The sequence below is a fragment of the Apteryx rowi genome, unplaced genomic scaffold (genome assembly GCF_003343035.1).
Source record: "Apteryx rowi isolate R43461 unplaced genomic scaffold, aptRow1 scaffold_57, whole genome shotgun sequence".
Taxonomy (NCBI): Eukaryota; Metazoa; Chordata; class Aves; order Apterygiformes; family Apterygidae; genus Apteryx; species Apteryx rowi.
The window spans coordinates 784454-812039 of NW_020450838.1; the positions used below are offsets into that span (position 1 = coordinate 784454).

At 40.8% G+C, this 27586-nt stretch overlaps 1 protein-coding gene across 6 annotated transcripts in view; it reads left to right on the forward strand.

Moving 5' to 3' along the window:
• MYLK (myosin light chain kinase) overlaps nucleotides 1–27586 on the forward strand; it is a 227901-nt gene that overhangs the window by 38318 nt on the left and 161997 nt on the right. For 4 of the 6 annotated variants that reach the window (XM_026082130.1, XM_026082135.1, XM_026082131.1 and 1 more), the window contains one exon: nucleotides 21360–21429. The exons of 1 other annotated variant lie outside the window; for it this stretch is intronic. The gene's annotated coding sequence lies outside the window, so the exon portion shown is untranslated. Of the gene's footprint in view, nucleotides 1–6684; nucleotides 6965–21359; nucleotides 21430–27586 lie in introns of those variants that run through there. One more of the 6 variants, XM_026082132.1, reaches the window with a different exon arrangement.

A 27586-nucleotide genomic window follows, 5' to 3' on the forward strand; every position in this document is an offset into this window, starting at 1 on the left:
GTCTCTGTATTGGAGAAGTTCCACATAATACACATGCCAGGATCCCTTTTAAGAGGAGCAGTCAAAGAGATGTCATTAATTGGGTGCTCATTTAGGATCATTTTCAGGGTTATTTTTAAGATTCTACTAAAGGAATCTAACAAACATGATGGTGTGTGTGCTCTGTTGCAAATTTTAGGCATAGCCTCTATACAAAGGATTTCTATTTTACTGCCACTTTCTTTTTTTTTAATTTCTTTCCTCCTGCAATGGTGAAAATTTCTTAGTTTGTTGTGGTATGCTGCTTTTTGGAGCATCAGAGATATCTGCAGGCACTTTTCACATGTCAGTTCAGAATGAATCGATTTCATACTGTGTTCTTCAGAAGTACCTGCGTTGCCAAGGTCCTAGTACTAGAAGTACCTAGCTGCCCAGGCTTACCCCAAGACCCAGCATATTACCAAGAAGGGCCCTCAAGTCAGCCTAGATGTGAGTTTGAATGGCCGAAGCACTGGGGCGTTCGGCCTTAGTGATGGCACGTTGTCTGCGATGCGGCAACGTGCCGTCTGCTTTGGGTGTCTTGGGACTCAACCAGCGGGAAGGGAGGAGAGCTTCTCCTGTGCGCAGGCTGGCTGTTAAAGTGAAAACCACATTTCATTGCACGGCTCTTACTCAGTGAAGAAATAAAATATTTCTTTGGGGAGGTGAGTGTAGAAGGGATTCATTTTCTAACTATTGGAAATCTCCTGGGGACTGGGAGTGGTTCAGGTTTGTTTCTTTACAGGGAGCGGCATTTATTTTTGCCAGACATGGCCCAGCTCCGATTAACTTAAATCCAGATTAAAGGGAAGTTAGGTATATTTTATGTGATTGGACTATCCAGTCTTTTTTTTTTCTTTTCTTTTCTTTTTTTTTCCCCCTCCTGGTAACGATCCCTAGAGTGCAGTAAAAAGAATATTAACTCCCTTGAAGAGGCTATGTTAAAGGAACCATACCTCTTCAAAAAGCTGACGCAATTCATTGCAATCTTTCCAGTCCACTGTCATGAATATCTGCTTCTCAAGTGGATTCCAATATCCCCAAAGAATTTCAGATAAACAACATTATATTATGTAGTCTATAAAAGGAGAAGAAATGAACTGTTTTGATCATTAAACATGAGGATTGTAGACTAAAAACATCTTTGCAAATTATAGTCTTATCAGCTTTTAAACTACTGAAAGGTCTGAAGTTTTTCTTTATCATAAGAGCAAAGTTTAATCTGGTGCAGCTCTCTTCTGTAAAGGAATGTCCATGATTGCGTTTTCAATTACTGCATTTTCCAGTATTCCTCTGTGTTTCCTCTTTGGACCTCTAAATAACATCTGTATAAAACTCATGCAGGCAGAATCTCCGTTCTCATAAATTCATTAATTCAGTACAGTTTGGATCTTCAGTCCCTTAAAGGACTGTGGATTAAGCTTGCAATGAATTTGCTTTTTTTGTATTGCTGGGTGATGTCATTGCAGGCATAAAGAAAGAATATGAATATAGCTGGAGCACTCCAAATTCGCAAGAGCAGAAGATGTGAATTTTTTTTTTTTTTTGGGGGGGGGGGGGATCAGAGGATCATTCCAGAGAAGTAAGTGTACTTTTCCAGCATTTAAAGCCATCAGGTTTTTATTCGATATTGTTTTTTTCAAAGTTTTGGTGCTAGTGAGAAGTCGGGAGCTGACAAGAACTGGTCATAAGCAGAGATACGCAGGTATTGTTTAATCTCTTCTCTCTGCCTGTCAATGCTRTGCCGTAGTATTTCCAATACAGACGCCATCTCCTAATATTCCCCACAGAAAGACAACTGTGGAGATTTYGATCCTTCAAGAGCTGGAAAATCCTAATTTATTTGTGGTTTTACAAACTCAGTTTGTGTTACAGTGACAAATCTGCCTTTTCAGTGTGAAACAAAATAGCAGCTGTACTGATGGGTTACAAATTAAGAGAGCTCCTATTGGTATTCTAAAGAAACTCCATGGTTCAGTGTTAATGTGTCTCCTTTTCCGTTTGTACCTAGTAGAGATGTATAATGCGTCAAGAACAATTCTTTATTGGGTTTAAGGCAGGAGGTGCATTGGTGCAGAGGTGTCAACAGTGACTTAACTGATTTTTCTTTATTTCTGTGATGCAGGCATCCAGTGGGATATGCAAGTCTGTCGCTTATCAGTTCTCTTGAATGCATGATCCCTGATTAAGACTCATTAAGAGACGAAGAGGATATTTTCTCTGTTGTATAGAAGGGAGGCACAGAGTGATTGCCCAAGGCGTGCCAGAAGTTTGCAGTGGACCTAGGAACTGCGTCAAACTCTGTTTAAGTGAAATTGCTAGCTGTGGGTTACTGCATGCTGGAAACAAAATAAAAGCCGGGGCACAAAAATGTATGGCTGAGGAGGAACTAGTGCTGAAAGAAGTTTCCAGCCCATTTTTTGGCAGGGATGTCAGAATCGGCACCAGGCTAGTGACTGAGGTTGCTTCATGCTACATTGGAGAAATGAATGGCCAAAGAGCTTATTCCAGCCATTCTGTCTTGGCCTCCCCTGGTTCCCAGTGGGTGGCATGTTAGTAAACCTGAGATAAAGCTGGGACTGATGCTGTTCTTACTGAATGCCTTCTCTGAACCAAGTGGAAGATCTGACTTCAGTATGACACTATTAATGTGGGTATATTACTCTGAGAAAAGTGGGGAGGGCAAGGTTTTTTTTGTTGTTGTTGTTGAAGCGTAAACTCTCAAGCTGTAATTCTAGGAGGGCTGATGAGTGACCGTTAAGATGAAGAACTGAACTTCTTTCACGTGACCTGAAGCTTAATTAGAGCAGGTGACAAAACAGAATGAAAATAGTCACCCAGTGGGCTGCTGCTGTTACACTGTTGCTGTTCTTGTTCAATCATGCCTGAAAGAAGCATTGCATAAAAATTTTTTTTTTCGAGAGTGATAGAGACAGGCAGGCACAACTACTAGATACAGGGTCACTCTGCGGCCAGGTTGGAGTCTATGAACTTTGCTACTGACTAAAATGTCTTTGGTCCTGTTCCTATAAGAAACTGATTCCAGCTCTCAGGGGTTAGCACCATTTAGGAACTGTTGCCATCTCAGTTTTACCTGTGATGTATGCTAACTTGGTTAGAGGTCCATTCTAGTTGCTGGCAGCTATGAATGTCTCCAGCTTAACCACGGTAAGGTGCCATCAGTGTTGTCCTTGCCAGCTGGCATGACCTTGACTGCATGAGGATAGAGTGTGATGTTCAAGTGATCAAGCCTCTTCAATAAAGAAAATACACAAGTGTCCGGAATGTAAATCTGGTAGCTTTATTGGCCTAAAATTCACCTGTGTGTTTTTGGGGTGTTACTGGATGTTTTTTCCTTTTTCAGTGAAAGAAATTTAACATTTACTTTGCTGTCAAGCAGTTGATATGCAGGTGTAACTAGGATGTCAGATGTCTAGTGGATTCAGTCCAGTTCAGAAAGTTGTGTTGAGCCTGGCAGTTAAACTGTCTTTTTTTCTCCTGTGAAACTGATCTTGGTAGTTCTCCTCTTAAGCGGGGAAACAGCCATTCACATGTGCTGCTTTTCCTTATTGATTTGTTCCAGTGACCTCTAGGAAATAAATTACAACAATTAAATTAAAATTTGGCTTTAAGACTGTCCAATTTGAATGCATTGCAGAAGCTCTCGTCTCAGCTTGAGCCCTTTCTAATACTTGAAAGGCAAAGGCTTTTTACTACATGTATATGCTATTACCTGTTGCTACTGCGCTTAGCTTAGCTCAAGAGGAGCTGCTATGCCATGGCTAATTCTCTTCTAAATGTAGCTAGAATGAAAAATCGCACTACAGGAAGCAGAATAATTGTAGGAGATGTGTTAATAGGAAAATTGCCCTCCCTGGGAAGAATTTGCAGCTGTAAATCTGTCTCACATTTAAAATTTCTTAGTTGCATTCCCTTAAAGAAAGGTTTAGTCTTTTAAATGCCTTGCTCTGGAATATTACATAGGCATAGATAGTTGTATGTTTCTTTATTGATGAATAAATTTGCCTCTGAAATATTTTGAAAGTASTAGAATCTTCAGATGGTTAAATAATTTTTGATTGCTGAACCTCTGGTGTAATGGTAAACATATGGCCAAAATCATGGTTGTCTTTGTTGCTAGGAAACCTGCTTCCACGTAGAAAATAACTTATAAAGAGACCTGTGAAGGCAAAAAAGGAAATAGGAAGGAGTGAGAAAAGGTAAACCTGAATAATATGCAAGCACAGGTCTCCTTAAGCTCTCTGGGTTGGAGAATTTAAGTTAACAGATGTCTTTCTGCCAGAGAAACTGTGAAGATTTTTTTTTTTTTAATGCGTCAACTAGCAAGGTTTGTCTGATTATTATATTTACTTGTAACCATTGTAAAAAGAGTTTCACCCTGTGAATGAACTGAGTAGCTTGGAGCAGATGTCTCACTTAGACATGCTCACATGCTTTGACTTTATCATATGTCTGTTCCTGAGCTTTAAACCTGCCAGTAGTGCCCCCAGTGTGTTTTAGCAGTGCTTTTCATGACCTTTAAGTTCATTATCAGTCAGTATTTTGATTAAAACGCTTGCTTCGGTGTTTGCTTAACTCAAATGCAAAAATATTGTAAAGGATTCAGTCCTGTCAGATGCCAATAATCCTGCATGTTAGTGTTAGTGCTTTACAGGACTGTGTCTCTTCAGGCTGAAAACTGTACCCAGATCTTGTATCCTTCCTCTATGGCTGTTGCTTCTTTTTTCCTTCTGTCTAGGCTGGTCTTAGAAAGACGTGTGCATACGTAATGTTCTTCCTCTAAGTAGGCTGACCACGTTCATAGAGAACTTGATGTATGTGCAAGGCTGCGCGACGAGCATCAAAGTCCTTGGGGAAGAGGACTGGCACTAGCTAGGATTAGCACGAAGAGAAAAGGGGCTGGTGTTTTCAAACCAAAGGGCACATGGATGCACTTCACAGAATCACAGAATGGTTGAGGTTGGAAGGGACCTCTGGAGATCATCTAGTCCAACCCCCCTGCTCAGGCAGGATCACCTAGAGCACATTGCACAGGATCCTTTCCACTTTATATGGTTTGTACTCATCTGTTCCATTTATTAAACTTTAACAATACAAACCTCCCTTTGACTTTTTTTCCAAGTTTAAAAAAAAGAGCTTACACTTCCAAACCAACATGACTGTCTCCAAAGGATAGGGAAAGAAGCTACTTTATAACAATACAGACAGGACCTGAAGGTACTAGAAACCTGTAATAAATGGTTTAGCTATTTCTCTGTGTTTACTTTCTTCCTGAAGTTGCAGGCATTTGTGGGGAGGCTGTTTCGTTATCTTACGCACACTAGCAGTCTTGGTCTCATTGGAACAGTAAGGACGTGTAACTGTTATTTAAATGACATGCAAGTTCTTGCCTCAGACCTTTTGGGCTCAAGTAATCGAATCTTCCGTGCAGAAGGCATAGCAGCTCTGTATGAGAGGGGTTAAAACATAGGCAGCACTTCAGTCTAAAAAAAGTAGCAGTTAAAATACACATAGTGGGGGGAAAGCTGGCAAAAAGAAAGCCCACAAAAATCCTTTCCTAGCCTCTGGAAGATTTATAAGGTACAACAGAATCCTTCCCAAAGTAAATTTAAAGTATTTTAAAAATGCAGCAAGACACCAGGGAACTCATCACTAGCACTTTTTTTTTTTAACCTGGAGTACAAGATGAAGAGAGCTTAAAAATAAGAGCAACAGAATCCTCTGGCCTCTGAAACAATTGCCACTCTTCAAAAGATCCCCATGCATGCTTTTCTTTTTTTTTTTTAAATCAAATACTTTTCCAACCATCTCTAGTTACTGCAAGAATACTTTCCACTTCTCTGGATGAATGTCTTGCATCTGAGAGTCTCAAAGAGCTTAACTGATTAAGTTTGCCAAAAGGCAGGATCAAAAGCCTAAGTCAGGGGAGCCTTCCTGTTCAGTTCAACAGAGCTTGAACGTGGGGGTATTAATGCCGCTCTAGGTTGGGGCAGGTGGAACCCTACAGCAGCTAGATATGAAGTTATTGATTATGTGGCCAATTTTGATTTTTACTATCTGTTTCAAACTCTTAACCCTCAACACAACTGAGTCTGTTCCTTCACAGAATTAAAGCCAGGCATATAATTAAAAAATTCCGGCATACCAGCCCTCAGCTGATCTGCCTTTAACAGAATATAGAGAGCAGTTCAGCCCTATTACTGTGAACACTTCTTTTAGGGTTAATTTGGTACAGAAATGTAACCGTATTGAACTAGGCTAAAACTCTGTGTGTGCAAGTGTCAGTGCTGTTTGCCATTGTRCCCCAAAGCATTCCCAAGGAGCAGCTCCGGTGTGAACCGTCGCAAGCTGAGCAGGTGGTGTGCAGGGCTGTCAGACAAGCGGCCTGTAGATGAGATTTGACTTTCAGTGTGATTCCTGCCGGTTACTGAGTGATTCGTTTCCTCCTCAAACATAAGTGTATTTGTTTGTCTTTTGACCTTCAGCAAATCAGCGTTGTCCAGCTCTGGTCTGTCGGGAAGCTGGGCAGCCCTTTGGGAGAGGTGGTTAGAGCTCCAGAGTCTTGACTTAACCTTTACTTATTGTCTGGCTTTTAGCAGTGCAGTATAGTTGGGCATGAAACCATCAGGCCTCAGTTCACTGCGGCGAGCAGAAAAGGTTGAAGCGTGCCTCCTGCAAGACAGGCTACCGTGGAAAATTCACCCATCTATACACAAACCCTGCCTTCGCTAACATCCTTCCAGAGCAACGAACATCACAAGATCGTTCCTCAGCAAGTCCTTACCTGAGGTCTGGTATTGTGTCAGTGGCAAAGCAAAGAATAAAATCCAGGAGTCCTGATAAAACCGCCGGGTAACCCTCAACCATTCTGCAGTGTGTCTCTTGAAGGCCAGTGATCACAGCTGCTGCGCTGTGTAAAAGCAAAGTGAGTAATTCTGTCGGCCCTAATTCCCCTTAATATTCCAACTGGATAGTCTTTTATATTGTCTTAATTTTATATGGTAGGTGGGTGCTATCTCCAAGGATGTCTTGCATTCCTGCCCAGAATGTTTTTTCATGATTTTTTTTCCCCCCCCACCCCCAAATACGCATGGAAGAAATGTAGGTGGGGGAGAAAACAAGCACATGTGCACGTCCACTTGGTTATGATTTGCTTATGGTGTTATAAATCTAGGTTAACTCCAGCAGTACCAATGGAATTGCCTCTCTTTCTCTCAGGCAAACAGAACGCAATGTAGAACGCTAAATCTGCTGGTTTAAAAAGCATAGTGATGAAATAAGGTGATACTTAAAGACAATTTAAATAATATTGTCTTTTTAAAAATAATACTTTTTTTGGTCAGAGTTTTCAGACCACTTAGCCTTGTATTGTTATCTATCCAGAAAATATAACACCAGGTGGCTTCTGTCTTCTCTATCCCTATTCTTATATAGAAAAGCATTATTTGGAATATCTTTATGGCAGTGAATTTTTATTTTTTTGTTTTCTGCTCCACCAGATAGGAAGGATAATTTCTCCAGGTCAAAAAAAACAACTGCCAGTACAATAACATGTTAATAACCAATAATTGAAGATTTCTCATTTGGTAGTGGAGAAACCATCTGGCAAAAAGTTGCCCTGAATCTTGATAATAAAAATTAAGCTAATTCAGTTTTGCTTTCTGTCTGGACAATACAAAATTTGGGAAGTTTAACTGATGACATGAAAATTTGCTCTCCTGTGATAAGTGTGTGGGGTTTTTTTGGTTTTGTTTTGGGTTTTTTGTTTTGTTTTGTTTTTTTTACAACACCCAAAGCCCACCTACTTGCTAACTCAACTGCTCTGCCTTTAGTCTCTTCCAAGTCTTATCTGTTAAGTTAAATGACTACAGCGATGGTTTAGTGCACTTCTGTTACCTCTTCAAAACCACACTAAGAGGAGCTCTTGCAGCCATCACTAGTGGTGCTTTATATAAAAAAAGTTCCTGAGCTTATAAAGGAGAAGTGCCACTGGCCCTCTTCCATGCGTGTGGTGAAGATCTGAGGTTGTACAGGAAAATCCAGTGTGACTGCAGTTCCTGTCTCCTCCTGATGTGAGGAGAGATAGCTCTGCTGCTCCCCTGACATCTGTTACTGTCCTGTGCTACCCTGAGGCGACGGAGTGTTGCTGAGTGTTGATATTTCCATTATTGGATGAATGTGACTAAGCTATTTTCCCTTCTTGCTTCTAAATCCCTTTGATCACTGGATCCACATGGCTGGATGCAAGTGGAATTAATATCACTTTAGGCCTCCAGGCTCGTTCAATTTAGCATGTCTCTTCCTTCATATGTATTCAATATTCGAGCCTCCTGTTGAACTGAAAACAAATACAGTGCATTTGTCTGCTTAATTCGTTTTACAAGGCTCTGAGATTCCGTGCTGCTGTTCCCCAGCTAACATATGTTAAAAAACTAGCAGAAGGCTAGATACTTTTTTTTTTTTTTTTCCCCTGTGGCTTTGTGTGGCACAGGAGCAAAGCAGTCACTTGCTGAATTGGACCAGTAGTTTTTCAGCTGAAAAATGATTATTGTGACTACAGCAGCAAAAATCTCTGCAGCTTCACCCATACAGGCTCAGTGTGGATCTGGTTTATCCCCTTTCTGCTTGATGTGGGTTTGCATTATGCTTGGGTTTCAAGTTCAGACAAAAGCCAAAACTGGAAGCAAAACTTGCTGTGATTAGGGATGGAAGTGGTAACTGAAACACTTAAATGTTTGCCAGCCTCAACAAATTGGCCCAAGTAGTAGACTCGCAAGAAACCATTTTAAATTGGGCAGTTTTCTTCTTYGCTCAGGTTTTGATGCAAGTATATCTAATAGTGATGCCGAAGACCTGTAGAAATTGTTTTACTTCATTTTCTCCCAGATCTCTTTTCATCCTTGCTCACGCATAGCAACAGTAAATCCAGAATAGTGTCTGTCTTTTCCAGCACAGGAGCAGCTATCTCTTTGTAGTAAACAGTTAATAGTTGCTTCAGATATCGGACGGGATGAGATAATAGTGCTGGGAAAAGCTGTCCTTGTATGTTAACCTAACAAATCAATTTTTACTTGGAATTTCTGTAGTACCTGATGTTTGTTCTTGCTGTAACTTCTCTGTCAAAGTTTGAAACTAGGGCAGTAGTGAGTCTTCCTGATGTTTATCCTCACTCTAGGAAACATTTTCTTTTACCTAATTTTTTTTGACTCCTCAAGAAGAGAATTAGTTTCTTTTTGTGCATGACTGTGTTAAATACTCTGAGTTGCTGCACATACAGTGTAATGTCATCTTCTAGGATCCTAAAAAAGGTTCTTTTTTGGCATTTTTTGGGTGGGGCCATATACTGTAGAACCAAAACATACACAAAATTGTGTCTAATCACCTGGATTGAAAAGTCTTGTCAAAAAAAAAAAACAAACAAAATGCCAAAACTGTATGTGGCCACACACTTTAAAGCATTGGACTAAATTGTGTTCTTTGCTTTAATGACAAAGCATAAAGCAGCAATATGCATCTCATGACAACTTGCATCATTTCTGTAATCCCTTTTATAACCATTCTGTATTTCTGAATGTCTAAAGAGCTGCTTGCTAGGGCTTTTTATGTAGAAATCGTGTTGCTGTCATTCCTGGTCATACAAAGTTGACTTAAATGACACTTACAGTGGAAGTAGTCAAGATGGTTAAAAACTGAAGACTGAAGCACAACTATTTTCTAAGAGCATAGTTTTGATCCAGAGTTGTCAAATGTACTTTTAAAAACAAACAAAAAAAGACTCTCATAGCAATATTTGAGATGAATAGCATTCTTGTACCACCTTGGAGACACATGTAGAGAATGGAGGCAGGGAAAGATCACAGACTGAGAGGGAATCAAGAGCAGAAACAGAATCTGGAAGTTTGGACTCGCTGTCCTCTCTTCTAATTACTAGATCTTGCGTGGAATTTGCCTGGATTACTCTGTTTAAGGGTTACCTACTAAAGCAGTGAAAAAGATGCTTTGAAATATCTCTAATATTTGAAAACAGGACCATGGTATTTAATCTAAAGAAGAAAAATCTTGCTAGCTACTCTATCTCTGGTTTCCGATAACTTAGTCTTTCTGAACAAGAGGTTGTTGCCTGAGAGGCAGAAATCTTCCGTTGTCCTGTACCTCACCAGGCAGATTCCTGGAGACTGGTTTTTCCTGACAGATGAGAAATAGAATAAATAATGCTAGGTCACTGTGATTGCAGRTCTCACAGAAGCGTAGTACTGTAGTTCATGATTAATGGGTTTACACTTAGCTGCCAAAACTGATACAGGAAGATGTGCTACCAGATCCCCATCAAGTGTAAACTGGTACGTTTTTTTTACTCTGCGCAAACAGACTAATTTATACCAGCTGAAAACTTAGCTTCTTACATTAAGAGCTTTCCCTCCTTTACAAAAACAGAATGATAATGACAATCATAAAAGCATTATCTGCCTGTAGCTGTCTGCCCTCTGTGCTTTATCTTTTACTTTAAATAGTGTGGAGCATTGTGAGCTGTGCATTAACTGTTTTAGTCATCGGTAATAACGTTCAGAGAGTACATTGCTGTATGTTGTACGTACAGACAAAATGCGCTGGACTGTGATGTAGTTGGAACATTGCACTGTTGCCATAAGAGGACCTAGACGGCAGGAAGTATTGGTAGATCATCTCAGCAGTGATGCAAGCAACCAAAAAGGCATTAAGCAAAATAACCCCCAAGCTGAAAATAAACACACACATATCCTCTTAAAAAGAAAGGTGTGTGTGCACACATGCACTTCCTTCTCCCCCCTCCTGCCCCCAAAACACCTTCAGAAAGCAGGAGATGGGTCTTTCAACAGAGTCCAATAGATTTAATACTGTCATGAAGAAGTGTAGGGGCAGAAGAGGATGGTAAAGATGGGAACTCAGAACTTCTCAAATTATTTCTTATTTTGCTGTTGAAGACATGAGGAAAGACTGCATTACACAGAGCCAAAGTACAGCAGTAGAACTGGACCCTGCTGCTTTTGTGGACTCTCTGTGTCTTCACTCAAGTCATTCAGAGCTCGAGCTTGAAGCTAACGTAGCAAAGGTATGTGTGAGAGATCTAGCTGGTGCAACAAATCAGGATTAGAAACTAGCACAGCTGCTGTTTCACTGTGGTAACCAGCAGTGTGGTACCGGGAGAAATTGGCTGGGCAGCAGCACAGGGGAATGCATGGTTCAATAAGCAAGTAAGTGGTTTGCAACGCTGTTGTTAGCTGAGGAAGGTGGAGACATGTTGGCAGGGAAGGATTCCTTGGCCATTGGGAGCAGTAGCAAAGTGACTGGGATTATAGGAAAGGTATGAAAGGTATTCAAGGTATAGGGAAACTTTGCCAGTGTTGGAACTGATAACTTGATATCCCTGTGGTGTTTGTCTAAGCCGGTGTGGCAATGCACTGTTGGGGCTGGCTCATACAAACTCGTACACCGTGGCATGGCAGGAACTCCATTACAGACCTCTAACTTGCCATGCAAAAAGGTCTTGGGTGCATTTACTGCCCTCTTATCTTTCTCTGCGCTGACTAGATCCAGAGGTCATCACTGAGAGACTGGGATTTGCTGCTGTTAGTCAAAGTATCTCTGTAGTGATTGGGAGCTGTGGAGTGGTGTGTGTATCTAGTCTATATGATTATATGGTCTTCTTTTTATCAACTATCTTATCTGTATCTTTCTTCATACCTAGATGCCTCAGAAACTGTGCTTGCTGTTAAAAAAAAAAAAAAAAAAAAAGTAGTTCCTTGTTCTGGCTCCTTTAGGTGTAATTCAGTCTCTTTCTTTTTCCTGAAAATATTTGGGTACTCAGGTGCTTGGTTTCTCTTCATAAGTGTTTGTGCTCACAAAATTCTTTCAACAATCTATTATTTTGCATGTGATTTTGGAGGCATCTTTTAAAACTCAAGCCTAAGCATTCCAAGATCAGCAGACTTGGATATGAATCACATGAGGTGGAAATATTCCAGGAATTTCCCCAGCAAAAGTGGTGGACTTTGTGTATATTTAAACCTTTTCAGTTTTCAATGCAATGGATTTTTACTCCCTATTTACTGGTTCTGGATATTGATTATCCTTATAAATACTGTTTATTGGAGGCAGAGCCACTGTTTGTCTTTTAACAACCTCCATGAGAAAACGAAATCTTCTTGTGCAACTGGCCAAACTGCCCTTTCCTAGGATTGTGTCTATGCTATATCTGTAGGTCTACTGGGAAACTTTGCTCTCCTTCTCCCCTACCCCGTCAGTGCCGGTTTCTAGAGTTATTGCACTGTGATTTTTGTCTGCAAGGGATTTTTGTGGTTTGCAGAACTCCCATTCTAGCTTGAYGTTTTCTGTGACGGTGCCTTAGGGTAACTTTCTGTTTGCTCCTGGAATAGGAAAACAGACTCTGCTTAGGAAGAAAGATGTATGGATTTTGCTGATATTTCCTCCCCTCCCTCCCCCCCCCCAACTATATAAAATTAATAGAACTTTTATAATCCTATCAGTACTTATTAAACATTAGGTTTCCCATTTCTTTTGTTATTTCCAGGCTAATTAGGTACCTGTATATGGAGAGACCTTCTAGAATTGAGGCATGTTTTTATTTTCTCTAATATAGCATGTCTTAAAGTCATACTTGTGCTGTTACTTTTAATGTGTTCTTATTTTGTAAGCTCAGGTTTTTTGCTTGTTTGTTTTTGTTTGTTACATGTTACCCCCAGGTACCCTCTGGTTTAGAGCTTCTCTGCAGAGTTTAAAAGTGCACCCCGTCTTAGGTCTTCAGAGCTGTAGAGCTCTGCCTTTAGTGCGTGGAAGTCTCCTGGAAAGGGTTTGTAAATGAAGAGCTTCCCTTGAACCTGGTTCCCAATTCAGGTCTCTCTGAAGGCCCTGGCAGCCTTTCCTCGGACTTCAGCGAAACTGAAGTCAGCTGATATTATTTTGTCTGTTGCTCACCTCAGATATGCTATGTGCAGAATAAAATGTGTGACCACGAAGAAAATACAAACTGGTTGTGTTCTGCCTTCTGTCCCCCATGGCTGAAGCTGGTTGTTGGAATAAATTTGATGGGAGAAGATAAATTTTAGCATTGATTAAGGCTTGAATATTATGGTCTGTTAAGAAGTGTAAGTATCTCAATGGGGGGAAAAAAGTTAATTTAAAGAGAAGAGAGGGGCATTTCTCTTTATTATTAGAGAAGAAATTCCTTGTAGGAATTGCAGGGAAAAGAACTCAGGAGAGTGGAGGAAGATTAAAACAGGAACAATTCTTGTGGGTAGAAGAGGTAAGGAGACGTGAAGTGTCAGTGTCATTTGAAGAATTAACTTTTTTCATATGCAGCTTCCTTAAATGTTTTATCATCTTAGGAAAGTGAAGAATGCATTTCTGTTTCTAATATCAACGATATGCATTTTTATTCACATCTGTGTAAACACTTGGATAACTGGCATCTTTCTGACCTGCTCACTTCCAGTATTGGCATTCAGAGCGGTTGTTGGGATCATGTATAAAGGAGGATTGCCCTAAACTGGCAATTAGATGGATTGAGTGAGTCACTTTTGAGGGGAAAAATTATAAAACACTTTTCAAAAAAAACAAAGTTTAAAAAAAAAACAAACTGAGGGATGACTCTTCAACAGCCTGACGTGGCATGTAAAAACCTGTCTGAAGAGGTTTGTATGAACTCCAGTCATTCTTGGATTATTTGTCTATTCTTATATGGGGGGGGGGGGAGGAAACAAAGAAAATATCTTGAAATTTAGTTAATTGAAGACAGACCAAACTCCCCAGTTGAGCCATCACAGCTCTCAGCCATACTACCAGCATAATTGAAAACTGGTCACCCTTTCGTAGTCTTTATCCTATGTCCCTTATGTTCTTCTTGCCTCTGTGACCAGACTCTTCCCCCTTCTAAAGTCTTTCTGCATCCTCAGAGTTATCTTTTATTCATTCCTGTTGATTTCTTTTCCCTTCTTATTCTCATTTTTTATCCATAATCTCATACCTTCCTGTTCTTATCTACTCGTTCCTGGCCAGGGTTCATTCTCTGCCTGGCACTAACTCAGAATGTTATTTACCTCCCAACTTTCACTGCTGCTGAGGGGGCAAGGCCAGCTGCTCCCAGTGTGAAAAACAAATTTATGGGATGGACAGGATTGGTCTAGCACTTCTGTAGAGCATCTTCACCAGAGCATCTCAGTACTAAGCCTTGCTCCTTTTTGACCTTTTAAAAGGGGATGGGAAGGGTTGTTCTTTGTGGACATCATGGAAAGGTGATGTGGTGGTGGGGGGGGAAGAGGGTTGGGTTGGGGGAGGGGTTATTCCTACCACTTTTTTTCCCCTGTTGATAGGGTAAATGTTGATATGGTCATTAAACTGATACACAGAGTATAGAGGCGTTAAGGATTGGGTTGGGCCCAAATCTGATGAGAAGAACCATCTTGATGAAATCGCAGCCAACAGGCCTCCCAGCTGGAAGCAGAACAGTCAGGACAGGCTTGGACCTGGGGCTGAATGCAGCCACTTTCTTTCTGGTACCAGTCCTGCTGAAATGTGAAGGGGCTCCAAAGCAGTGTTTTCATGTTTTGAACCTACTTTTATGCATGCTTTTGTGTTGATAGCTTTAAGACCTTGCGTTGTGTGCTTTTGTGGAACACAGCTGAATAAATCTTATGTGATCTGTGTAAATTGCTGCAATTCTAGTTTACAAACCCAGCAAGAAGTATGTAAACAAGGTTTTTCATGCAGTAAGATGTTTGCATATAACAGGGCAGCATCTGTATATCTGAAATAAGAAACATCTCAAAAGACATTGATTTGTTTGCCTGCATGTCCCATTCTCCTTCTGCAGTCTCAAATGAAAGCTGCATTCACTTGTTATCAGAAATGGACATTTGGCTGAGATTTGCGAACTGGCGCTTAAGTAAGATTAACCAAATTCCTTCTGTCTCCCTCCCTCTAGCTAAGCCCTGCATTGTTAATGATTTATATATTGATATTGTTGTGGTTTTCATAGGCTGATTCTTTTTTCACCATATAACAGTTGTTTCTTTTCAGATTTATAGTGTTCTCTACAGAATAATAGTTGTCTTGCTGGCCTGGAGCCAGCATGTGAAAGTCTATATTATATTCCAAATTTAACATCAGTTGTCAGATGAATCACAGTCATGGGATTGGAAGGGACTTCAGAAGGCCATCCAGTCTTTCCCATGTCCAAGACTAAATCAAGAGTGCATGTCATTCCTGACAGACGTTTGTATGGCTTCCAGCAGTGAAGACTCCCTGGGCAATCTCTTCCAGGACTGCTTCAATCCATATTTTTTAAACTCCCCCCTCCCCTAATGTCTAAATTGCACTTTCCTGGTGCAATTAAAAGCTCATTACTTCTCATTTTATTTCCCAAGTACGTGAAGAATAAACAGTTTTCTTCATTTTCTTTGCAGCAAACTGAAGTGTTTGAATATAATTACCAACTTAACCTCTCCACTAAGTGAGGCCAATTTGGGAAATTTCTCCATATCAGAATTTACAAAATCTTACTATTTTTGTTTGTTTCCAAAGTCTCCAGCTGATCCATGCTTGGAGTGCGGCATCCAGCGCTGGATATGAAACCTCACTAGCTCTGGGAGGAGCAGGATAGCTTCAGTGACGGGAGCTGGTCTTCTTCGATTACAGAGTTGCCAAAACCTCAATAATAGAGGTGGAATGGAAATGTCTCCAGCTCAGATCATGTATGGGTTCACATTTCATCATCTGAAAACTGCCTTAAGTTCTTGATGTCTAGTATAGGGACTGTCTTTGGGATGGCTTTCTTGAGGCTTTCGTTTCCTTTTCTTTCTATGAACAGAGGCAGGAAAAGGCCCATGGGAAGCTGTCCTGTGCCTGGTATGTAATGTGGGGATTAAGGATGTTGTGGACCAAGGAGAAGCTTTTTCTCTCTAGTAGACATGAAAGCTATGAGAGTAGTTATTCCTGTAGAAAGACTTCTTCTGCAATCTTAGTTGTAGATATTCTTGTCAATCCTGCTTACTGGCTGGCTTTCTGGAGCATATTTCACCAAAAAATCCTGCGTGTTATTTAGGTGCTTTTATAAAACAAAAATGAAATAAAACCAGTTGTCTTTCTTGATAAATAAATATATATATGTATGTATGTTTATATTTAAAAACGTACTGTCATTGTATAGCCTATCTCATGTTTAGGTTATAACTTTCAGTAAGGTGGTGTTTCTGTTTGCTTTCCAGTGCCAAATACATTGTCAAGGATTGATGTATAACAAATGATTGTTGGAGTATGCTGGCTTGCGTACATGTACAAAAGTGCTGTGTCCAGAAAAAACAGACTTGTGGGAGAACTTATGGGCCCGGTTTTGTGCTGACAGTTACTGGGACTGAGTAGAATGGAAGGCAGCGCAGGACTTGGCCTGTGCAGAGTATCTCAGCATGAAGAACCAGTGGCTCTTGCAAACTGAGAGACTTAATTCCTTTAGTATTAAGTATTCACAACATAATTTGAAACTTAATGATGTTTATTCATGGTCCAGTCTATCTCTGGCTGAAGTCAACAGGTTTCTTTCCAATGCTACCCTGGGGTTCACACACCTCAGCCAGTAGAGTGTGTGTGTGTGTGTTTTCCCAAATGGCACAGAATTTGGCAGACTTGAGTCTTTTTTCTTTATTGACTTTCTGGCTGTGTTTGAAACTAAAACACAAAGCAAAATTGAAAGAGGCTGAAAAATTCTGTGTGTTTTATGAACCACAAATCTTCCATGACTCACCTTTCATGCAACTTTATGGCCCTACTAGCTTGGAAATGAGCAATAGCAATTGGCCACCTGCAGCATCAACATCAAGGAAAGTTAATGTGGTGGTTATTCTTTGACGTGTGGAACCTAAAAAGAAAAAATCAGACAATTTCATTGTATACTGCTGATTTAGCATAATGTTCTGCCACCACAAAGACATTGCAGAAGTATCGCTCTTTAAAAAGTCATCTTTATTTAAATCAAATGGTAAAGCCAGAATAATCAGTATAAAAGAAGCGTAGGTTCTCTTTTGTTACCTCTTTTGAAATGTTGCTGAGAGCACCTGAGACCAAAGGGTTCGCCTCCGGAGTTCTGACCTGCTGTCACTGTACAGTACTAGGCAGAGTCAATAACCTCTCAACCTTTGTCTTATTTGCAGCTTGTTGTGCAGACCTTAGAAAGCTTGTCCCAGGCTGCCTTGCTCCAGAATTAGACTCATTAGGCGTGCTAGAATCCCTGCTGGTAAATGCACTCAAATTAACTTTTTTTTTTTAATCTTAGAAAATTAAATAATAAATGAGACTTTTCTTTCAGATTCGCTTTTGCATTTAGTCCTTGTAACTTTGACATCTTGATTATATATACTTTTTATTCCTTTGTAGGTACTTTCATAGACGTATGATGTGTTTTTAACTCAGGAAGTGATCGGTTTCAGGCTTCTGGAGGAGAGAGCTTTTGCTCTAATTTGAGGGTGAGCTGATTGTTTGAAATACACAGCTGGTTCTCAAACTGGCGGCTTAAAAATGTCTCTGGCAAACTGCAGTCTGTGCTGTGGTTTTCCTCTCCATCCCAAAAGCTTTAGTGCCACTGCTTGGCTTGGCCCATTTTTCTACCCTGCCCATTCGGATTTGGAGCCAGAGGTCTGTGGCTTTGCTGCCTGCCCCCCTCTCAAGTCAGACTGCTTTTTATTTGCTAGTCCATCCCAGCAGGTTCATCTTTGGGTATATGGGCAAGAGGGAGTTACCTCTTTGTGTGGCAGACTGGCTTCAGTTCCAAATCCAGAATGGCAGAATGTTTTTGTCTTAAGTCTCTTTAATCAAGTAACTGCCCTAATGGTCTATGCAGATTAAATTACTGATTGCTTCCCCTGTGTTGGCCAGTTGAGATGACCACAAAAGTTTTTCAGTATTGAAGACTGAAGGCAGTGATTGAAACTAGTGTGTATGATCATGGTCAGCCTGGTGACTTGGAGTAGGTTGCCATGCTCTAATGTGGAACTGAGGCTTTTTGATTCAGCAGTGTTAAGGTAGGAATTGCCTATGTGATATTCTTGGATTGGTAGCTACAGATTAAGCATAGATGCTAGCAGCGTTTATGCTTTATAAGAAGCAAGAGCATTGCTGCAAGGATAGAAGCAGTATTTTCTCTTTCCTGAATGACTGGCATTGCTCTGTTTCTGCACTGTGTCACAGAAGACTCACGAGATAAACTTGTTCTCTCAGATCAATGCACTGCTTTGCTAGAGGAACGTTATTTTTGTTGAGAAACCTTAAAACTTGAAAATCAAGGGACTTTGCAGAGGCAGGCAGTAGTCCTTACGACTCAAATGATTGATACAAAGTTTACAGTAATCCTGTCCAAAATGGTCTGATTCAAGTGTGGAGCAGGTATCAGGATAGGCAGTAGAGAGGTGTGCATGGGTATGTGTTTAAATAGTCTGCATTTTTGTTTTCATATATAGTATAGGTGACTTAGCAAGTTTGTTTCCTTTTAACATTCACTTCTTGGATACTGTGGCATAGGAGTCAGAATGCTTTTTATTACCTACTTTCATCTCTCAAAGTAATTATGAGGCCCTTACTGCTGTTGCAGCTACTCAAATTTAGCCTGCCACCTTGCTAGAAAACTAGGAAACTGATGCTGTTCTTGTATCACAAGAGGGGAAAGATTGAGAGATTTGCCTGCAGTCTTATTGAAAGTGGGTAGATTAAGAAACTAAGCCTAGGACTCCACAGTTTTGTAGTATAAATGACGGAACCAGTGGATCATCCTTAATCTTAGATACTGGGAGTCTTAATACCTTAACATATATAAATGACTTTTAAAAGGCTTAGATGGAAGGTATTGTTTAAGTGGTAGGTGCTGTTATTAGTAAAGCAGTTTTACTGAGCTTGTGTATGCCGAGCTTTAAGGTCTGAAGCCAGAGCTGCGGCTGCAGGTTTGAGCTTGTTCAGTTGGGAGTTCGCACTAGTGTCAGCTTATGCTGATATACTTCATCTCCACGTGCTGCCAGTGGCACTAACACTGAATATTAATCTGGAATTGCAGCTATGTTCTGAGAAGGTTTCAAGAGTCTGTTCCAAGTGTTTCACGCAAATCCTCTTACTTCCCTGGTCAGCCGAGATTCCCAGCTGACTCTCAGGTTTGCTGTGTTGTGAAGTCACYGATGGCACATGGATGTGAGGTGAGCAAAGGAAACGGGTTGGAAATTCTCATCTGCCGTGTCAATATGACCTGAAACAATGTGTTTGCACAAGTTTCTCTGCTGCTTGCATCAGTGTGTTGCCTTGAGTGTCAGCACAGCTTTGGGAAATACTTTTCCTTCCTGCAGAAGTGAGCTAGTAGTCTATGTCCTGCTGTTCAGGGATTTGGCCAGGGTCATGCCTCACACCCAGTGATCTCGCTGAATTTTGGAACATTTCTGTCATAAACACCAGCTCCTACCAGTTCTTTTCAATATTTGTAAAGCATGAGATGTAAGGTGCAAAGTAAGGGCAAAGGTTTATTGGTGAGAAGACGACAAGTGAGCTTTCTCATCAGATGCAGTCACAACTGTTTGCTCTGGAAATGCTGAAAATCTGTCTTAAAGGACGACAAGACATATTATTAGAAGTTTGTTCCTTTATGAGGGCAGCTTTTGATGATGAAATTCAGATCAAGGCTTTTAGTCCAAGCTTTCCCAAGATTGAGGTGTTTGGATTTTGRTATGTACTGAACACTAGAAATAATCCCTTTAAGGAAAACCAGTAGAATTTTATTGGGAGTGACCCACTGTTTAGTGCCATGAAAACCTTTCTGTAGACTTTTTGTTTTTAACGTTGCTTATAAACTACAATTCTAGCATATTTTTAAGTCAGATTGATTYCCCCCCCCCCCAATGCTTCTATAGGAAGTCACTTTGGAATCAGCCAGAACAAGCCCAGTTTGTATCCTGTTTGCCAGCTGGATTTCCCTCTGGCTTCAATTTGCTGCTATAAAGCAATTCTTAGGTATGGATGCTGTACTGAACCTGCCCAATGCATGTCACATTTAGTTACTCATATTTCTTCTAAGATAACAGCTGCAAAGAAGCTGTGTTTCTTGTGGTCTCTTTTGATTTAGTGCTCCTTAATCTGATGTTTCAAATTAAGCATTCAAGGTTTTGAGCCTTAAAATTCTTTTAAGACACATGTTCAGCTGCTTTGTAATGGGCATCTTTTTTTCCTGAATTTTAATGCTCAGTGGTTATGAAATAATTGAATAATGTAGCATGTCTGTTTATAATAAAGATGAATATATGTTATCAAAGGTATATATCCATTTCTCTCTGTACATATGTATTTTCTGTATCCTTACTTGTTCCCAAAATACCCTCTGCAGCTACTCTAATATATCAATAAGCCATTAAGGAATGGCCATGTAAGGCATATGTCAGGGCTCACGTTAGACATCTTCTGTGGCAGCAATGTGGCTACTCATTAGTGGGTGAAGTTGGGTATCCGTACAAATCTCTGTGGGCCTAGGATCCTTGGGAACGCTGAACAGCACGGTTAAACTGGGGAAAATTAGAGTGGTTAAAACTGACAGTAACTGTGAGAAATGCACATCCTTGCTAATAAACTCTTTGTGAAGCAGCATAAACAGGATGAGGAGAGCATGATTTTCTTTTTCCTTGGTAAGAACATGTTGTTTTTTTCTTATATGATTTATATAAATAATCAAATGTTTATGACTGTCATCTTCTTGTCCTCTAATAAACCTATCTTAACTAAATGTAGATCGGTTACCATCCTCTTGATTTATTCTCTTGCACAAGATGAGGATGAAATTCCTCACACAGCTGTGATCGTACCACAGAAACCTTTTCAGGTTAAAGCCAGTGCTGCAGTAGTCATGCAAATGTAATGGAAGGGCCAGATTTATTGATTGGATCGATTTGGGTAGATTGCCTTCCTACCTCTCCCTCTCATCTGGTAACAGTAATTCAATTTTCAGTGTCACACAAACCAAAAGGTACTTTTTTGTCTATTCTAGAGAATTGCCAAAGAAAAGGGTGACTTGACAGTCGAATATTAATTACAAAGTTTGGTCTCAGTCATGCATGGTTAGCCACTTTTACTGATGGACATGTYTATGGCAGCCACTTTTGTGATTTATGTATTCCACAAGCTCTAGCGAGCTCAGCCTTACCTGGAAGAGTAGGTAAGAAGAGCTGTCCTTGTACTCGCAAGGATAACCAAGGCACACAGCAGGCTAAAGGCAATCTGCCACAAAACACTTGTTCTCCTTTTTTTCCAAACAGGGCAGCCCAGACTGCTGGAAGGTGTTGCACAGCGCTACCGAAGTTCGTTGTCCCTCCGTCTCCTGGTCAGGTGAGCAAGTATGCGAAGAGGGGATTTGGAAGAAGGAAGGAAGGAAAATGGGCTGCCTTCTTAGAAAGCTCTTACTGCACTTCAGAGCCCAGACTCTCTATCACTGTCTCACATGTATCTCTCTTGGAGTTGACAGTGTTTCAGTCTTTAAAGCAGCCTGGAGAATATTATTGTATCTGAATACCATATAGGGGCTGCGGCAGTATTTTGTTAAAATGAACACCTGGAACAGTTTGAACCTGCTCTTTCCCTTTTCCTCTGTACAAGCAAGATTCTTGCTGATGGAGAGACTTGTGGATGACTTGCTGAATGTGAAACTCCAGGCAGTGAAATGATGGGTTTTTAAGAACTTGCTTAATTTTGACAAGAACTGTGACATGATGGTCCGAAATGAAATTGTAATTTACTTTGAGGTTTTTTTGCTATCATTGTAGCTGGCCTAAGCTTTTGCACAAATTGAAATTTAGCCTGTAATTCCCATTTGTGTGAGACAGTTACACAAATGCAGTTTGTGGGAACATACCCAGAGATTTTACACAAATGCAGCTGCCAAAACTTAAGCTTGCAAAATGTTTGGATCTTGGACTTGGGCATGAAGATTTGGCGTCTGATCCTGTTTCTACTGCCATGTCTGAGTTGCTTTTGAATCTTCCTGGGATGTTTAGGGGACTGGGTTGACAACGCCTTGAAGATTTTATAGCAAAAAGGCTTTTCTGGATGTTAGGTATATAGAGAAGCAGTGGGAAGATGATGATCATTTATGTRTGAAGCAAAGAAGGAAGAAACCCCAGTCAAGTTGAGTCAGGACTGATACACAACCTCACTGTCTCCCAGAGTGTCAGGACTTCTTGACCACAAAGCTTAGCAGGACCTACGGGTACCAGAGCACAGACACACAAAAGATCTGAACATCGGAAAAGCATGATTTGCAGACAGTAGCTTTGTGTTTCCTTAGGAAAATGAAAGGTCTGTTTCTCTTGGACTAATATATTTAAGCACAGCCTGCTTAAATAAGATCTCCTTGCAGAAGCACCATCTTGTTGCTATTCCCTTACCAGAGGCAAATAACCGTTTTAATTACGGGATCTGAATGAGAGGCTGTACAGGAGAGTGCGGCTACGCCGGTGGTGCTCATGGGTGGAGATACAAGCCCCTTGCTTCCTGTTCCCACCTCCGACCTCTTCCCTTCTGCTAAATCCACACAGGACTTTCTAATCTGGATTGCTTTGGGGATCCTCTGTGGTTTATGCTTCCCTTGTATGCTGTTTCTTGGGTACTGGGAGCTGACAGGAGGCAGGATGCTACCTCATGTGGGCTGGTAGGATAAGACGGACAAGATGGTCACAAGTCTCATGGCTGCAAAAATTCCTTTCTGTAGTTCTGTGGAGAGCGTGTTCAGTTCAGATGTATGGAAGCCACATGTTAGTCCTTGTGGTAAAGATAGAGGCTGTAGCAGAGGAAATAAGGTGTGTGAAAAGGGGAAGCTGTCAAGCAGGTTTAGAAATGAAAGAAACTCTTTAAAATACAGAAGGCTTTGAAGCATAATGCAGGACCCTAGCAAAACTCTGGTGAATTTGGTGAAGCTGTGTAAGGAAATGAGTTTTTACCTGCAGTGATCTAAAATGCATGCTTTCTGAAAAAAACACCCTCATGATTTAAAAAAGGAAAGCTATAATGAGATCCAGCTTCCTGTGAGTTTATGGTAATTTTGTGCCTTTTACTAGTTATGCTATTTATATGGTCCTATTACTGTAGCCTGACTCCCAGCCTCTAACACAGTTATCCTCACGGCACTTCTTTGTGGTAAGGAAGTACAGTAATCCCCGCTTTGCAAATGGGGAGCCCTAGCAAAAGAGGGGCTTAGCGACTGGCCTGGGGTCATGCAGGCAGCCCGCTGCGGAGCAGGGACCTCGACCAGGGCTCCCAAACAGCAGACGCATGCTCCTGCCCCTGGGCTGTCCTTTTGCTCCTATTTTAAAAGAGCTCAGAAGATTCGATCCAGATTTCAGARATGGTTCAAAGGTTAGCGGGGGCAGTCGGGTTAAAATAACAGAATAGCCGGACCCGGTAAGAACGCGCTGCTTAGGTGTAGAGTTGCAATATCAGTGAGTAAGTGAAATAAAGCTTCTTCAACTGGCAGCTCCGATTTCCTCCCACTTGCGTGCGCTCGCTCGCTCTCTCCCATGCACACGTCCTCTCTGCCTCTTATTTTTCTTCTGCCTCGGAGGAAGGACTTGGTAAAAGGAAATTAGTATAATTAAATGATTATGTAGGAAGCTGATGGTAAGTATTTACTTATATAAAATAAGTGAATGAGGAGAAAACATAAGGGGGATATCTTACTGTTTGCTTTTTTGGGTTTATTTCTGTGAGCAGGGTGTTGAGTGCTAGAGATTTGCTCTCAGTAAAAGATGCTTGAAACACCTTAGTCTGCTTTGGTATTAGAAAGATTAGAGGACACACTGTGAGAATTTGTAAGGATTTATGTGCTTTTTAGAAAGGATTAAGAATTAAAAAAAATATATCCAGATTAGAAATGCTGTCTAACCACATTGCTACCCTACAAGCTGACATTTGCATGGTGGTTTTCTTTTATGTATAATACCACACTGTCTGTGTTGCAACTTCAGTTACAGTTGTTCTTGTTTAACCATCGTAGTCTAGGTGTACACAGCATGTGAAATGAAATGTTATCAGTCCATGCAGCAACCTTGAAATCTTTTTCAGTAGCAGGCTTGGAATACCTAGGAAAGAGATTTTAGGAATAGGGTCATTGTAGAAGGTTGCTTAAATAAAAGAAAAAAAAACATAAATATCAACATCTGTTTTTTTCCTTCCTATCAAATCTTAACCTTCGGCAAGATTTGTTCTCTTTAATATAATTTCCTTAAGATATTCAGAGGTGGCAGTTCCATAGGAACCCCAGAGCGCACGACATGGAAATATTTATTTGTCTGAGAGCATAATCGTTAAATATCCTCTAAGCTGAAAAAAGATTTTGTAATTAGTTACTAGAAGCATCTTCRGCCTCCATAGCTAGTTAAAGTCAGACTGCTAAATGTTTAGAGGCTTATGTTGCTAGAAAACTGCTTGTGCTGATTTGAGCTAATATTGATTGGTTAATTCAGTCCCTTCTAGACACTTTATTTAGAAAAAGATAAATCCCTACAAGATGTCCTTATGGAAAAGTCGAGCTATTACTTTATTTCATACTTTACAGTCCCACTATAACATTAGGCATCAACTTGTTCATAGCTTTTGGCATGTTACCAACATGCAATAAAAATGTAACCTGACTGGTAAGAATGACTATTTTAGCAGTTTAGGGGTTTTTTTTCTCTCTCCTTGCCCTCTCTCCCCCCCCCCTTTTTTTTGGTAGGGCTAGATCCAATAACCAGAGAAATTAGTGGAAAGATGACATTATCGGAGTTCAGCTCAGTTCCTCTATCAGAGAATCTTTCATGACCAGCCAACTTTGCATCCAAAGCAGCCCGTCGGACACTGCCCGAGCACAGCGCTGCTTGGAGGACGAGCCTGTTGGATACAGCGCGTTTTCCAGGCACGTGCTGGTGGCTCTATTGCATGTACTATGTGAATCCAGCCCTGCAGCATACCCGGTGCTGCGGTTTCCCCACGTGAGTAGGTGTTATGCCTAACAAGATTTCTTAAGATAGCCCTGCATTAGCAGTGCGTTGCATCTAAGGACAGATGAACATTTTATCTTGACAGAATAGTCCTGCAAACATTTGTAGTATCTAGCATCTTCTTTTGGGATTTCTTTTTTTTCCAGCCAGTATAATGGCATTCACCAGAGTGGAATTGCATCTGATTTACATGAGTGAATATCAAGTTTGAATTGGATTCTGTCTTTTTTAATTTTGCCTTTTTTTTCCTTTTAGGAAACGTGAGGCATATGTGTGGTTTTGAACTCTGTAAAGCTGATACAGATGTGTGTGGAAGGATAGGTTTTGTCCTGGGCTTCTTATGGCACCAAATGCATTATAATGTCTTCATCTATATTATACCTGGCACATGGCTGTTGCTATTGCAAGTGGTCTGAAGTTTTATTGCAGGCTTATGTTGGCAGACTGATCTGCTGGTGAAGAGTTTCACAGCTACAGAGACATTGCAAGTTTTAGCATTTATAGGCTATGGAAAGGTGTAGCTTAGCAGAGGAGAAAAATGTGTGGGAAACAAAACTGAACACTGAGTAGTCAGTTGAGCATGTTGAAAAACTGAAGATCATCTGTGGAAAAGAGAAATTCAAGGAAGACCTTGGAGAAAAGGGGAAAAAGAAAAGGAAATGGGAAATACAAATTAAAATAGGATTTAGGCCAGTCTAGAACAGATAAGCAGATACAAAATTATCAGTGCCGTATCATAAAAGTGACAAAAGATCACAGTTGATATTTATAGCAATTTACTATTTGAAAAATGTTTACTTTGAATCTGAAAAGAAAAACCAATTAACAAAAAATCGCTGACCAACGTGGGCTTGGTAGGCATCAGTTTACAGCTGTGTAACTGGGTGACAGTCTGCAAGATAAGCTGCAGTTTTACCTGAGTGAAGAACAGAGCTTGGAGTTTTGTGCTTAGTGAAAGAACATTTAATTAAAAGAATAATTCTCTCATGCTTTTCAGACAAATGGCTGTTCATATGAGTGGTATCTTGTAAGGATTTGCCTTCCAAACCACAGTTTCTGATAAGTATGTACTGCGAAGCAGAAAGCTTCTGGTGACTCCTACATCTTAGAACAAAACAGTCTCTGGAGGTGACTTTCTGTTGACGGTGGAGGAGCCAAAGCTACTAGTTCAGATGGGCTGCCTAACTTGTAGACTAATAACTTCCAGGAGAGGAGTTTCCCTTTGAATCTCTTCCTGATAAATGCAGAGAATGTGTTCCTTGAGATGGGCACACTGTATTTTTATGGCRACTGAGCATGTCAGGAGTGCTACATGGAAATTCTGTTATCTGAGACTGGGTTTTCAGAAGCACGTATACGACCTGGAATATCAGTCCTCTTGAAAATGAGTGGGGTTGTGTGTTCCTGAATTCTCTAGTCAATTTTGAAAAATGTTCTCCATCACTTTTCTCTGAGAAGGGCTRGAGATTGGGGGGAAGAGTCGTAGTGGGTAAGACATGGAATCAGTGCTTTGTTGGGTGCGAAAGCTGCAAACAAACATGCAGTCATCTTGAGGTTTGGGAGAATGCCTTCTCATGGTCATTTAGCTTGCTTTTGTGTGGTGCGGTCTGGGAGTTGAAAGAAAATACCATTTAGGTTGTTGTTGKTGGTGGTGGTGTTAAAAATTCTGCTTCCCTCCCCTTCTCCCCCCCATTGGTTTAACTAATAACTTTGCAAAACACACTTTCTGCTGTGTGGCACAAAATTAATAATTCATTTTATATTGACAAGTATTACTTTGAAAATTCAAACGCCATCGCTGTGTCTGAACGCTAGGGACCTGCGGTGGGCTAGTCTTTGGGAGGACAGACAAGATGTGAGAGATGCACCCACAAGGCGGCTGGGATAACATAGCCTTAATAAAGGTGTCTAGCGCTGTTTTGGCAAAAGGCAGGAAGGCCTAYGTTAGATGTCTGGGTAGCTGAATCCCCCTTCATCTGCTAGAGAGAAAAGACTATCGGCAAGGTATATAATGGCCACTATGGACTTCTGAGGTGCCCAAGCACTACTGTTGATCCGGAAGAGGCCACCCAGTCCTTTAAGCGTTAACACACAGGGGTCCTGGGACTGGATCCATTAACTGTGAAAGGGCTGCCTGGAGGCTTGGGCTTCCACATAACTCGGAGAGTTGTGACACCGAATGCCCCATCGCCTTACCCGCTGTGCAGGTCCTGCTCTCGGTCGCTAAAGCCACCAGGCATGGACCTGGCTTTATGCCTGCGGGATTGGCTCTGAGCTTCCAGATGCCTTTCCTTGGAGAAAGTTAGGATGATCAGTTAGGATGGGCTGTCGGAGAGCAATGATGTGCTGGAGTATTTGACCTTTCTACCCCTCTTTTGAAGAAGCTTTTTCAAAATGTTTCTGAGTACAGTTAATTCCCATCTATAATAGCCAGCAAAACCATTATAAGTGGAAAGAACGGCTAAATCAATCTTCCGTCCAGATAACTCCTACCTGTCGCTGCTGCTGAATGT